General features: G+C 37.9%; 1 pseudogene; it reads left to right on the plus strand.

Moving 5' to 3' along the window:
• Nucleotides 1–749: 749 nt before the first annotated feature.
• On the plus strand, nucleotides 750–4,220 carry LOC127782179 (receptor kinase-like protein Xa21; annotated as a pseudogene).
• Nucleotides 4,221–15,833: the final 11,613 nt, after the last annotated feature.

Here is a 15,833-nt window from a genome sequence, read left to right on the forward strand (position 1 = left end):
AGCTAAATAACCTAGAAAACATCGGCCATTGGATCTTTCCTGTGCTAATCTCAACTATCATGTATGCATAATGTTTCAGGTCTATTTTTCATTTATCGATATCCTTACTCCTACCCACCGGAAAGTGTCACAATGCTCTCCTATCAGTGTTATTTATTTATGTACAAAATGTTTCTTCTCTTATTCTCTTCCTTGCAATTTTTTCTTCCTTGTAAGTACATTTGAATATCCCTTACGTCTACAAGTTGGTCCCCTCAGATTTTTTTTTGTTCACCATAATTTTCCCTTAAATTTTCTATAGCGTTGATGTTCATAATACAATTTTATTATCATTTATTACTTCTCCCTTTCATGCCCATTTGTGTTGCATAATAATATTCCACTCTATGGATTCAATAGCTTCTAAAAGTATATAAAGATAACTAATTGTGACATTAACGATTTTAATTATTTTCTCTGAAAATTATATTTTTGCACTTTGTTCAGGTACAAACATGGTGTTGAAGTTGCATCACAAATTTCACAGAACACCCCCTCTCCTGTAGCAATATAGTGGGGGAATCGTCTAGTTTATTTATTTCCATTGACCATCATTAAATGAGTTAAGAATAAGAAATTTACAAAAGAAAAGGTGTCACCATAAAAGTGTCTTTCATGAGTGGGATATGGTCCCTCTGTTACTACTACTTGTTCTACCTAGTACAACTCTGTTCCACTGGTGCAGACTTCTACACCACCATATGTCTATATATGCTCACTTGGTTTTTGCTCCCAAGTGTTATCACCACACCGCAACCTCTCAACCTCCTTCCTCTAACCATGGCAATCAAGATGACATGGCAACTTTGGTTGCTCTCTCTTCTCACACATGCCATCCTATTGTTCACTGCCAGCTCTCAGTCCATCAATGGAGATGACCTCTCAGCACTCCTGTCATTCAAATCCCTCATAAGGAACGACCCAAGAGAGGTGCTGTCCTCTTGGGACGCCAGCAGCAACACTACCAACATGACAACACCTGTCTTCTGCCGATGGACCGGCGTTTCCTGCAACGATCGCCGGCATCCAGGTCGTGTTACCACCCTCAATCTGAGCGATGCCGGCCTAGTCGGCACCATATCCCAGCAGCTTGGAAACCTGACCCAACTCCGTGTCCTTGATCTGTCAACCAACAGTCTTGATGGTGATATCCCAATCAGCCTTGGCGGTTGCCCAAAGCTTCATGCCATGAACTTGAGCACGAACCATCTGTCAGGTAACATCCCTGCTGATCTTGGACAGTTATCAAAGCTTGTGGTTTTCGATATCGGCCACAACAATCTTACCGGTGATATTCCCAAGTCACTCTCCAACCTCACAACACCTACAAAATTTATCGTCATAAGGAACTTCATCCATGGCCAAGATTTGAGTTGGATGGGCAACCTCACATCATTGACAGACTTTGTTCTTGAAAGCAACATTTTCACTGGTAACATCCCTGAAACTTTTGGTAAGATGGTTAAGCTTATTACCTTCAATGTCCAAGATAATCACTTGGAAGGCCATGTTCCTCTATCAATCTTCAATATTTCTTCCATTATATTCTTTGATATTGCCTTCAATAGATTGTCGGGATCACTTCCACTCGATGTTGGTGTTAAGCTTCCCAGGATAAATCGTTTTAACACAATTGCTAACCATTTTGAGGGTATAATACCACCCACCTTCTCAAACGCATCTGCTCTTGAATCCTTGAATCTTCGCGGAAACAAATATCATGGTTTGATTCCTAGGGAAATTGGCAGCCATGGTAATTTGAAGGTATTGATGATAGGAGATAATTCGCTGCAAGCGACACAGTCTAGTGATTGGGAATTTTTGACATAGTTAACCAACTGTAGTAGATTTATATTTCTAGATGTTGGACAGAACAACCTTCGTGGTGCAATGCCAATTAACATTGCAAACCTGAGCAATGAGCTGTCATGGATTGACCTAACTGGCAACCAAATAATTGGGACCATACCTGCAGATTTGTGGAAGTTTAAACTTACAAATCTCAATCTGTCAAATAATCTCTTCACAGGAACCTTACCTCCCGATATTGGCCGCCTTTCAGTAATCCGTATGTTTATATCACATAATAGAATCACTGGGCAGATTCCAATTAGCCTTGGGAACCTCACAAAACTTCAAAAGCTGGATCTTTCCGGTAACGCCTTGATGGGCCAAATCCCATAAGAGATACTTACAATACCTTCCTTTACCTTACTTAGCCTTTCCAATAATGCTCTAAGTGGCTCCATTCCAACACAGATTGGGCACTTGAACAACCTCATCAAAATGGACCTCTCAATGAATAAGCTATCTGGTGAAATCCCAAAAGCTATTGGCAGCTGTGTCCAATTGAGTTTCCTAAATTTTCACGGAAACCTTCTCCAAGGACAAATCCCAGAAAGCCTGAACAATTTGAGGAGCCTTGAAACCCTTGATCTGTCTAACAACAACTTGGCTGGTCCCATACCTTTATTTCTAGTGAACTTCACGCTCCTAACTAATCTAAACCTCTCCTTCAACAAACTGTCAGGTCCTGTTCCAAATACAGGGATTTTTCGTAATGCCACTATAGTGTCAATCTCAGGTAATACAATGCTATGTGGTGGCCCTCCATACTTGCAGTTTCCTTCATGCTCATCTGAAGATTCTGACCAGGCTTCAGGGCATCGACTACATGTCTTAATCTTTTGCATTGTTGGAATGTTGATTTTCTCTTTGTTTTGTATTACTGCATACTGCTTCATTAAGACAAGGATGAAACCAAATATCGTTGATAATAAAAACCCATTTCTTTATGAGACGAATGAGAGGATATCTTATGCTGAACTAGAAGCAGCAACCGAGTCATTCTCACCGGCAAATTTGATTGGTTCTGGAAGCTTCGGCAATGTATACATTGGAAATCTAATTATTGATCAGAATCTAGTGCCTGTTGCAATCAAAGTTCTTAATCTTGACCAAAGAGGAGCCAACAGAAGTTTCTTGAGCGAGTGTGATGCTCTCAGGAGAATTCGACACCGGAAACTTGTCAAGGTGATCACTGTCTGCAGTAGCTTAGACCAAAATGGTGATGAATTCAAGGCACTTGTCCTAGAATTTGTTCGCAATGGAAGTTTAGATGAGTGGCTGCATGCAACAAGTACAACAACCAGCACAAGCTACAGAAAGCTAAATTTGGTGACAAGGCTGCATATTGCTGTTGATGTAGCAGAGGCATTGGAATATCTTCACCATCATATTGTGCCGCCGATAGTTCACTGTGATATTAAACCAAGCAACATTCTTCTAGATGACGACATGGTGGCACATGTTACCGACTTTGGTCTAGCAAAGATAATGCATTCTGAACCACGCATAAAAAGCAGCTCATTAGTAATTAAAGGAACAATTGGATATGTCCCACCAGGTAAATGATTATTATTTAACTAAACTATAGCCACGGTGAAAATTCTTTCCACTCTAAATTGTACTAGTTTCATAAAAATGATAGTATGGTATTTTAATGTGACCTAAAGATGCTAAAAGAATTAAAATGTGATACTGATCTTCTATTTGACTGAAGAATTGTAGTGTGAAATCCACCTTTTATCCTTACTTATTATGTAGCAATTAAAACATTCATTTATATACGCAGAATATGGAGCGGGATCTCAAGTATCCATGGATGGTGACATATATAGCTACGGGGTGTTGTTACTCGAAATGTTTACTGGAAGAAAGCCAACTGACAATTTTATCGATGGTGTGATAAGTCTTGTTGACTATGTCAAGATGGCCTATCCTAACAATCTACTAAAAATATTGGATGCTAGTGCAACCTACAATGGGAACACCCAAGAATTGGTAGAACTAGTTATTTATCCTATATTTCGACTTGGTCTAGCATGCTGCAAGGAATCACCAAGGGAAAGAATGAAGATGGATGATATAGTCAAGGAATTGAATGCTGTAAAGAAGGCTTGCTCAGCTCATGCAACCAAGTAATCAGAGCAAGCAATTATATGTAATTAAATTTGGTTATGTTTGCTTGAAAAGTTGTCACAGAAGCATGCTTTTGGTGTTTCTGAAGTCTTTATATTGTTGTCACTACTGTTTGTTTCCTTTTCATCTTGTATTTCTTTGTATCCCTTTCATTTCTGTATTTTGGAGGTGCTATCTATGGTTTAAAAGAGTAAACTCCATGAATTTGAGCCACTTTTTAACGTAGGCCCCAGAACTTGCATTTTACTTTCTCAGTCTTCTGAACCTGTCCTCATTTGCAGCTTTGCAATATTCAGTTGTTTACTAACGAAAAATCACATCATTAGGATAATAATAGGGCAATAAATAATATTACAAATCTTACCGTTTAATCCATATAAAAATGGGTTTCTCAAAAAATAATCCATATAAAAAATGTTATGTAGGGGCTACTTGGAAGATTAGTAATAATGTTTCAGCTGTAAATCTTTTACGACTGTAATCATTGGGCAAAAAAATACAACCATATTTTATTACCCAAGAAAAAAAAATGTTTGGGTGCAATGAAGACAAACCATAGCAGAGAAGCAGATAGCTAGGCTGGCCTAGGCTTCACCCAGGCCTGAAGACGACGATGTGCATTTTCAAACTATGCATGGATATAATCATAAGTGTAGAATCAAGGAGTTGATTTAGATTTTGTGATGAAAATATTAGTTTTTGCTAATGTTAATTTGGAGATTTTATGAGATGGTTGATTTTGTGAAGTGTACAGTTTCGGTTGACCCTGGCGGTCAGACCGGCTGAGTGCCGCTTGTCAGACCGCAGGTGTTGCGGCGGTCAGACCGGCCGGCCCGACGGTCTAACCGGCTGGATCCTGATCGATGTCGGTTTCGGGTTGTTTTGTTGGATTTTGATATTTCTTTCGAGGATTTGGCTTCTAGATGGTTTCTATGCGTATGGATACTGTTGTTATACTAATGTGAGTCAAGTTGGGATGAACTTTGGCTCGGAATATGGTTTCTTGGTTGTTGCATGTGCAGGTGTTGGCCGGTGATAGATCGGAGTCGACTTGGAAGAAGTTGATGTTCAGGGATCAAGATATCATACGGGATACTAAAGGCTAGAGGACAATGCACGTGGTGATGAAGAAATCCATATGGTATACAAGAGGGATTGTGTATGTATGGAAAGAGGAGTCGAATTTAGAAGGGAGTCCGAATTCGGGAAGTTTGAATGAGATAAGGAAAGAGATAAGTTGTTTACTTGCAAGAGAGGGTTTCCTACGTGGGTTAGGAGTCTTAAGTTGTGTTAGATTCGTGAGCTTTGCACAGCCTACCTCATGTATAAATATAGAGGGAGGGTGAGGCCTCCTGGTATCGGTTTTAGAGAGACTAGAGTTGAGAGAAAGTTAGGGTTTCAAATTTAGTTCGAAATTTTGGTGAGGAGTGTTGTTGGTGCACTTTGTAAACACTAGTTGATGCAATAAAGTCGAAAAGTTTCAATCTACATCTTCGAGTTTGTCATCTACCGGTGTTTTTGGGTCCCAACGGTCTAACCGCAGGTGTGCGCGCGGTCTGACCGGTGGGAGAGCGGCAGTCTGACCGCAAGTGTCCGGGCGGTCTGACCGGCGAGGCTTCGGCGGTCTGACCGGTGGCAGGTGGGCGGTTCGACCGGCGGCAACAGGACTTCGTCGACGTCTTCATTCGAGGGTAATCTTTAATTCCGCAAAAGATTTTTGGGTTTTTGGTTTTCCCTACCATTCACCCCCGTCTGATAGGTTTGTTTAGTCTCGTGTGATCCTACAATAAGATCCATTCGTTGTTATATACACCATAGTACAGTAAAATATGCCTTACAACATACAAGAAAGGATTAGAATGGATGATAATGGACATATAAACAGCCACATTTATGTAAAAGAACAGTCACATTGAAAAAAAAGCAGAAGAGAAGAGAGAGAGAGAGAGAGAGAGAATCAACTATGGTCGGATTAATTAATCACCCAGGCTTTTAGGCTCAGTTGGTGATTAGTAGTAACTAGTCCAGCACACAAGTATACTGTGCCGTAGGGATGAAATCGGAATCGAAATCGAAAACACAGATACGGAAATGGAATAAAATATTATCGAATACAAATACAGAACGAATACAAAACGGAATGAGTACAATAAGGAATATTTGCTGAATATAAAAAATACCTCGAATTGAGATTCCTTAATGAAGCAAGAGGTATCGCTTGTTATTTTTCTAAAATAAAAGATCAACATCTCCAAAATTTGTATCATCAATTTTGTAGGAGGTCTGTGTTAACGACCAAATTTGGTAAATCATACATCGGATTTGGAAGGAAATCGATAACAGAAACAGAGTATAAATCGGCTTCGGGACTGCATCGGCTACGGTGTGCATCGGCAGATACCGAATCAGACAAGGTAAGCCGATGTAGCCGATTCCGGCAAGGTGAGATTGGAATCATTGTCGGATTGAGTTGATGTGCTTCACGAGGATTGCCACATGCGGATTGAGTCCAAAGAAGGCAATTGTATCTATTAATTAGGAATAGTTTGTTAGTTTCCTTTTATCTTTAGGAAAGTGTGTTTAGTGTCCAATAAAGACTTTATGTTTCTGTTTTATCTTTAGGAAGGTTTGTTTCTTATCCGACAAGGACTAGTATCTCCCCATGGGTATAAATATGTACACCTGGAGTCATTGTAGAATATCTCTTGATCAATACAACTACTCTCAGCGCATCACCACCCACTTTCCTGAGGTTTTTACTTATCATCCGACGGAATTTGGCACCTGACGCGGGGCTGCATCGGTTCAGTTCGATCTCCAATAAAGGGGTAAGTCCTACGTTCCGCGGGCCCTGGTGAATCTACCGGCTACGTTGGTGTTGTTCATAGCTGTATCGCTTCGATCTCTTGGATCGCTCTAGTTTGGTTGATATATTTGCCTACCTGATATCTCAATTCTATCTCTAATTACATTGTGTTTTGAGACGCATCGGTTTAGTTGGGACTGTCTCGGTTAGATCCGATCTTCTGTCTTAGCCGATATATCTCTACAATCACAATGCTGTTGTAAATAGATTTATTATATCCATCACATTAGACAGATCTATCGGCTCATCGAGTATTAGATTATCATATACAATCTCGTGCTGCATCGGTTAGGTTCGACCTACTAGATTGTTGTTGATAATATAAATCTTGTTAAGCCGATAGGTTCGTGCTAATGTTTTATCGGGGTGCTAGCCGATAAGTTATCTGGACGTTACATCGGCTTATAAGGATTGCATATGCATATAAGTTGGATTTAGCTGATGACAACAAAGATTTCATTGATTTATCTAATCTTGTGGATTTTATGACATCGGACCTCCAGCTGATGTATGCTTTAACCATCAGATCAATACTTGTTCTGCCATGTTATTGTTAGCCGATCGGTTTCTACTAGATTATATTGTTATTTTATTGCATCATCATCAGCCGATTGTCTTTATATCATTATCTACATTGGACATATAGCCGATTGCTCAATATCCTAACGACATCGGCTGTTATCGGCATCGGCTGGAACTACAACATCGGCTTGTCAGCCGATCGACTCATTGATCTACTATTTGCATATCTTGTCAGTTGCAGGGTCAAACTGACTAGCACACCTACATCTTATCAACCTTTGGTACTGCACTGGAGCTAAGCAGATCTCCCAGGCCAGTGTGTGTTTTTTGCGTCAACAGTCTCACAACTGTACGTGAAAATCGATTTTCATGTCCATTCCCCTAAAAGACCCACGTTTAAATATGATTATGCACTTCCTAGTTCCAATACCTCTCACTTCATGCATAACTTACTTACTATATCAGATGTCGAGTTCTCGTTTTATAGATTGAATTCATTGTATTTCACCTCTTCGAAACTTGTAATATTTGTTTACACTTCAAATATTTTCAAATACAAGTGTCATAAACTACACAGTAGTAGATCCACTGAACTATATAAATAGATATGGTAGAAATAGATATGGTATTTTTTAATGAATATTTGGACCCCCTATATGATCTCAAACAATAAAGTGTCAACAACAAAGTCGTATATCTTGTCAAGCTCTACAATTTTGATATAAAGTTTGTCTTCATCTATTTTCGTATGATAAAGTTAGGTGTATATACGTGTTTTCCTTCTAAAAATTAATTGCTACATGAGAATATCCGGAGAAAAATTCCGGATAGATTCCGACTGTTTTCCGATTTCAACAGATAGTGCCCTTACTGATTTTCTTCCGTTTCAATCCTAATTCGTTTCTGAATCTAAAAATATCTGGAACTATCAACCGAACCTACCCATTTATCCAATTCCCCCAAAAAGTTTTTTTCGTTAGTTCATTTTTAAACTAATCAACATCATACAAAAAATAGGAGTATATTTTAACATATGGTATTCCCTCTGTCAAAAACAAAATAGAGTATAAATCATCCTTATTTTCCAGAAAATCAATATTTGAAACTTTTAGTTAATAATTTAACTAAAAAAATTGTGTATTTGTTGCTATACACATATATAGTATCGCTATATTCATATCTAAAAGTATTTACATACAACATTAATTTCATTGTTTTTCATTATACATTATGAATGAAATTAGTGATCAATGCATAATGTTAGAGACCATCTAAAAACTCTAATGCATCTTATACTTTAGAACGAACTAGTGAGCATTTTGGGAGATTTGCATGAATCTAAGGTCAGCCCATACTTTTGCACTGTAGTCATTCATGCTTCTTTGACGCGTTAAACATGTTCCAGAGCTTACCCCAATATTATAGACATGAGTGGTTCAGGAGAATAGCATTTCGTATTCTTTTTATAAGATCTGCAGTTACAATGTACAGTAGCTAGGAAGGTAATGTGTAATACCTGCAGTGTTATGCATTGTGATGTTGGAGTAAAACAAATCAACAGTCTCCTTGGTTCTGCTAAAAATGTTTATAGGTACAAGTTTGCAAGAACTATTTTTTGAAAGAATATTTTCTCCCACATAATAAATGAAGCAGAAGTTTGATGAAAAGTCTATACATGCAAATTTTATTATAATACATATGCATTAGTTGTTCAAATTGATCTGGTGAACAAATAATATTACCATCATATAAAAAATTACATGACTACTTTGGGTTAACAAACCAGCAGTATCATTTTTTAAAAAAAGGGAGAGAGAGGTTAACAAGACCCTTGTCTATTAAAGTTGAATATAAATGGTGAGTTAGGAATTGTTGCACGGTTATAGTTCTTTCACAAATCTGTGGCCACAGACCACAGTAGGGAGCTAGGAGAGGTGTATCCACACTATGATATGAGAGAGAAAACAAGAATCCATGTGAAGAATATGTAAATATGGCGGAAAGGGCAATAGCAGAGTTCAAGAAACCACAAACCAGCATTAATGCCAGCCGCCTGTGTAGTAAAAGGGTGGTACCTTTGAAAAATATGTAAATATAGCTGAAAGGGCAATAGCAGAGTTCAAGAAAACTACTAGAAAAATCATTTGTTGCCACGAAAAAAATCGTGGCATCAATATTAAAATTATGGCAATAGATACATGTTGCCATAATTTTAAAATCGTTGCTAGCCATGGTAATAAATAGCGTGGTAATAGGTTATTGTAACGATTTTTATTTAGTGGTAATAAATTTAGATGTTGCCACGGAATGGATGTGGCAAAAAATAAACAAGCATCCATGTGAAGAATATGTAAATATGGCGGAAAGGGCAATAGCAGAGTTCAAAAAACTACATACCAGCATTAATGCCAGCCGCCTGTGTAGTAAAAGGGTGGTACCTTTGAAAAATATGTAAATATAGCTGAAAGGGCAATAGCAGAGTTCAAGAAAACTACTAGAAAAATCATTTGTTGCCACGAAAAAAATCGTGGCATCAATATTAAAATTATGGCAATAGATACGTGTTGCCATAATTTTAAAATCGTTGCTAGCCGTGGTAATAAATAGCGTGGTAATAGGTTATTGCAACGATTTTTATTTAGTGGTAATAAATTTAGATGTTGCCACGGAATGGATGTGGCAAAAAATCATATTGCAACACTTCACATGGTTGTAATAAAAATTATTGCCACCACTCCATATGTGGCATTAGTTCTACGTACCAAATTAAAAGTTCAAATATTAATCTTTCATCCTATCTATTTGTTTTTTATACCGTGTCTTGGCTAGGATTCGAACCCAAGACCTATCCTTCACACGTGCTCTTCTTTACCAACTCACAACTCACCTACACTTCAATTCTGTTGGAAAATGCATATCGTTCCATTTGAACCTATCTAACTGAGATTTGAATATCTAAAAGATTTCAAATGAAAAAGTTATCACCTATAAAATTGTAGATCTCGTCAAGAGCTATAATTTCCATATAAAATTTGTCTCAATCCGTGTCTATATGAAAAAATTAAGTTAAATTATGAGACGGCAATTTTTTATTGCAACGAATTTGTTCATCGTGGCAACAAAAAATAGTGAAAAGTACCATGTACTATGTAAAATGCCAAAAAAATTAAAATTGTGACGATAGAACATGTTTTTTTGCAACAGTAAGATTTTTTGTGGTGATATCTCATTTTCTATTGCAACAAAAGTAATAAATAAAACAACGATTGTAGATCGTTGTAATAAAATATAATTATTTGCCACAGAAAAATTATCATTGCAATAGTATAATATATTGCTACGAATTATTTTTTGTTGTAATAATTTGGTATCAATAGCTCAATTATCTTGTAGTAACCACAAATCAGCATTAATGCCAGCCGCTTGTGTAGTAAAAGGGTGGCACCTTTGAAAACGTCTTTTTACAGTGTGATGGCATATTCGTCCAGCACCAAGAACCAATTGCTAGCTAACAAAGTGATTTGATCTGTGTTTGTGGTCACGCCCGCGCTCCGTTATTCTAATGGGAGTGCATACAAATAGAGGTTTCAATCAGCTATAGTGATGGAGCAAGTTTCAACATGAGTCTTAATGGCACTATGCTAGATGCCGATACTCTGAACTCTACAATGGCATGTCTTCTAGCCTAAAAACAAGGCATCCATTGTAGCATTAGGTTCTAATCTCACAAAGAATTTTATCTAACAGTAGTGGAACTCTGGAGGGCTGCCATACAATTATCATCCACCTTGCAATTCCTTTGTTTGTTCTCGTTATAGATCTTTTCATGGTACACAGAATTCACATTGCACAGATACTGCTGTCAGAATATATCCAAGGCCGTGTTTAGTTCCAAAATAATTCTTCAAACTTCCAACTTTTCCATCACATCAAAACTTTCCTACACACATAAACTTCTAACTTTTCCGTCACATCGTTCCAATTTCAATCAAACTTCCAATTTTTGTGTGAATTAAACACAGGCCGAATAAAGATTACATCATGCTACCCGACGTTGCCAGTTAAGAAAATAATAGTACAGCTAGATACAGGACGTAAAATGGAGGCATTACAGGTTCAGGCTGTTCCCCAATTCTTGTCATACAAACCAAATGCTTTTTGCTTGCATACACTAGCGTTTGGTCTCTTCACAATGTCCTAAAAAAATGGTGCTAGTCCAGATGCTTGTCCTCAAAGTCGCATGACTAGATGCACTATTTCTTCCGTGGTCATCAGCGCACAACATGTACTTTTGTATCCCAAAATAAAGTTGTGAAATGAATTGGAATAAAAGAACAAGAGTGTACTAGTAGTATGTAGATGCTACAAGGCATAGACCCTGTTTAGTTTCCATACAGAAACTTTTCACCCTGTCACATCAAATGTTTGACACACGCATGAAGTATTAAATATAGAAAAACAAATTATACAGATTGCGTGTAAATTGCGAGACAAATCTTTTAAGCCTAATTGCGCCATGATTTGACAATGTAGTGCTACAATAAACACTATGATGGATTAATTAGGCTTAATAAGTTTGTCTCGCAGTTTACAGGCGGAATCTGTAATTTGTTTTGTTATTAGACTATATTTAATATTTTAAATGTGTATCCATATATCCGATGTGACACGCAGAAACTTTTCACCCCTGAAACTAAATAGGGTCATAGTCAACGAAATGAGGTAAAGCATTATAACTGGTGGAGTTCACCGGCACATCACATCTTGGTAACCATTTTGTTCTCTGGAGATGATTTGATGGATATTGGAGTGAAATCATATTCCATAGGTAGAAAAAGCAGCCGCCAATTGCAAAGGAGAGGGGAAATATTACGAAATTGACCTACTGCTGAGAACGGATCCCCCTGATGCGAGCATACGATTGGTCAGTTCAATTTAGACAACATGAAAAATCATATGAGTAACTAGAAACATGATTGTTGGCACGTGGAGTTGAGTCAAAAGTCTATAGTTTAAGTCACTAATTCTTTTACTATTGTGCTCATCTGCGATATATAAAACACATATATATACATACTATACAACAATAGGTTGTGTTATACTACCTCCGTTTCAGGTTACAAGACGTTTTGACCTGATCAAAGTCAAACTGCTTCAACTTTGATCAAGTTTATAGAAAAAAATAATAATATTTTCAACCCAAGACAAATTTATTATGTAAATATATTCAATTATTGATTTAATGAAACTAATTTAGTTATAAATATTATTATATTTGTTTATAAGCTTAGTCAAATTTGAAGTAGTTTGATATTAACTAAAATCAAAATGTCTCATAACCTGAAGCGGAGGGGTAGGTAAAATACACCTCTCACATAGTTACGCCCCCACCCCTACCCTCACATCTGTGAATTAAGAATACTTATCCATTCATAAAAACAGAACCCTGTAAACGTTGAAGATGGAAATGGTTGTCAATTAAAATGGAACACATGAAAAAGAGAGATGCTCGCTTGTGAATGATATATTAATTAAGAACATAAATATCCGTTTGACATCTTTAATTGCTCGGATCTTGTGCTTTTTGGTAGTGGCAGAGGCTGGAGAAAAAAAAAACATTAAGGTGGGTAAAACTAAAATTGTATGGATAAAATGATACCGAGGTTCCTATGTAAAGTTGACTTGGCAAAAACCAGTGGCATATTTTGTGGTCATCAATGATGACAAACTATAAACCCTCGTGCACAAATTAAATACTCATATCATTACACAATACTGTTGCAGTTCTTAATTTTTCTCCTACTACATTTCACATTCTTCCTTTGGTGCTTGGGTCGAACCATAAGCAACAAGCGCGTGAGGGCTACACCATTATTTTCATGATTTGCTAGTCGTGCTTTTCTAATACTCCCTCCATTTTAGGCTATAAAACGTTTTGATTTTAGTCAAAGTCAAAATATTTTAAATTTGACTAAGTTTATAAACAAATATAGTAATATTTACAATAATAAATTAGTTTCACCAAATCAATAATTGAATATATTTTCATCATAAATTTGTCTTGGGTTAAAAATGTTACTACTTTTTTTTTGCAAACTTGGTTAAACTTAAAGCAGTTTTACCATTAATTCTCATCTCTCTCCCCTCTTAGTTACAGTACAGATGGCATGCTTGCTGTTGATAATTTTTACATGGATATCTAAAGATGATTAAGGAGTCAACAAGTCTACCAAATTATTAGAAAAAAAGTGTTCGAATAAACGGGCTAGGCCCAATTTATTCTCAATAAATTCCATTGACTCACAATTAATGCTATGGGGATTAATACCAAATTGGAGATTTAACTGGAGAGATCTCAACTTAAATACAGAGCTATTAGAGAGCTATTGTTGACCGGTTGAGATGGTGGTGGGACCTACACACGCGCGGGCGCACTGGGCTGGGCCGAGGCATGGTACTGCTGGCGTGGCCCATCACCTGGACAGGCAGAGACACCTGCACCTCACTGCGCACGGTTGTGATCATCTGCGTGCATGCCTGGTTCTTCTCTATTCCTGCACTGCGCTATTCCTGCACTGCGCACGGGTATATGCCCTTCCTCCTTGGTGGTTGTGATTATCTGCACACACATTCTTCTCTATTCCTGCACTGCACACGGGTATGCCCTTCCTCCTCGGTGGTTGTGATTATCTGCGCACACGGGTGTGCTCTTCGTCCTCGCTGCACACGGGTATGCCCTTCCTCCTCGGTGGTTGTGATCATCAGCGCACACGGAACTCTGTCCACTTGTGTATATGCACGGGTAGGCTGGTGATCAAATTTTTAGGGAACGCTTTTGGGCGCGACTGCTCCTGATCTGCAATATCAACACTGCATCCTCTTCGCCAACGTCTTCCTCCTATAAAACGCGCCACGTTGGCTGACAACACCAATACCAACGTCAACACCGGCATTGGAGAAGGTGAGAACGGCAACACCAACGGAGGCAACCACACCAGCAATGCCTCATCTAGTACTGAAGCGTTCTTCGGGTACTATACTACTCTTATTATCTTAGTATTAAACATGTTTGTTAGATGCTTTAATACCTGTTAGCATATCCATGTTTATCACCATGTTAGGATCACTATCCTTTGTTCATGTTTAACATCATCACTAGATGATTCAACTATATATATGTCATGTTTAGTATCTTAAATTTCTGGGTTAAAATATGCCAATTTATGATCAAATTTCCAACAAAAAAGCAAGTCAGTGTTCAATGCCTCAACTCAGCAACATCTCTAGTTTGAACCAATAGATAAACATTGATTGCAGTCGAGTGGCTGCCCAGCCTCCGCCGTTGATGTTGCCACTATGGATTTCCAATTTCCCAGTTGACGTTTGTAAAAATTGGTTCATTATCAGAAATGCTAGTAGTCATCCCGGCTCGACAACTCATGCTTGACAGGCGATTGGGATGGACTGCATGCTATTTTATCCACCGTTTTTCAGTTTTTTCTGACGAACGGATTAGATACATTACATAGCCAAAATACTGCTCTTACAGTAACCTAAATGCCGTCTACAGCACTGGAGAGAATGTGAGCGATCTTACAGCCGATGGAGTTGGCCCTTGCGATGAACACCTTTGTACTAGGAGCACAAAGAATCTAACAATGAACAGCAAAGGGAAAAACAGGCGAAACATAGCATATACTCCCTCCATCCAAAATTCTAAGCCTTATTTCTTTTTCATCAAAACCAAATAAGTAATTAACCCATTCAGCATGTGACAAAACTAATAAATATGCAACCAATAAATACTAAAATGGCTTCTTGGTTCTCATTAACAATTTAATTTAGCATATAACGATTACAAATAGGACTTAAACTTTTGGAAAAACCAAAGAATTAAATAGGTATTAGGCTTTTGGCAGGAGGGAGTATATAGCAAGGAGGCACTGAACTCAAAATTGGACAAATTCAACACGGTTGTGTAGCCAAAACGGCACACTTTCTCCTTTTTTTTACCTCTTATTTAGAGTAGCAAACAGAAGGTGCACACGAAATGCTAAAAACACGCTGAGCAGATGGCGAAAAGTGCTGAAATCAAAGGGAAAATAAAATTCCTAAAACAAAGGGAAAAATAAAATTCCTAAAAATGAAGTGTTTTGGGCCCCAAAATTTGAGGTTTACTGATCAATCACCTACAGTGTGCTGCTTGGCGAGTGGGTTTTATTGATCTCTGGCCAGCAATTCAGCATCTTTCTCAACTTGGTGAAGCTGGTTGTCATTGTCTCTTCCACAATCCTCATGGATCAAGATAAAGAACACTGTTAGGTCTCAATAATTGTTCATTATGTCACATCAAGCATCAGGTTTCTATAGAATGCCCGGCACTAACTTGTAGGGCCCTAATGTGACCTGAAAGTTGAGCGGTCTA

This window comes from Oryza glaberrima, chromosome 8 (genome assembly GCF_000147395.1).
Source record: "Oryza glaberrima chromosome 8, OglaRS2, whole genome shotgun sequence".
Classification (NCBI taxonomy): Eukaryota; Viridiplantae; Streptophyta; class Magnoliopsida; order Poales; family Poaceae; genus Oryza; species Oryza glaberrima.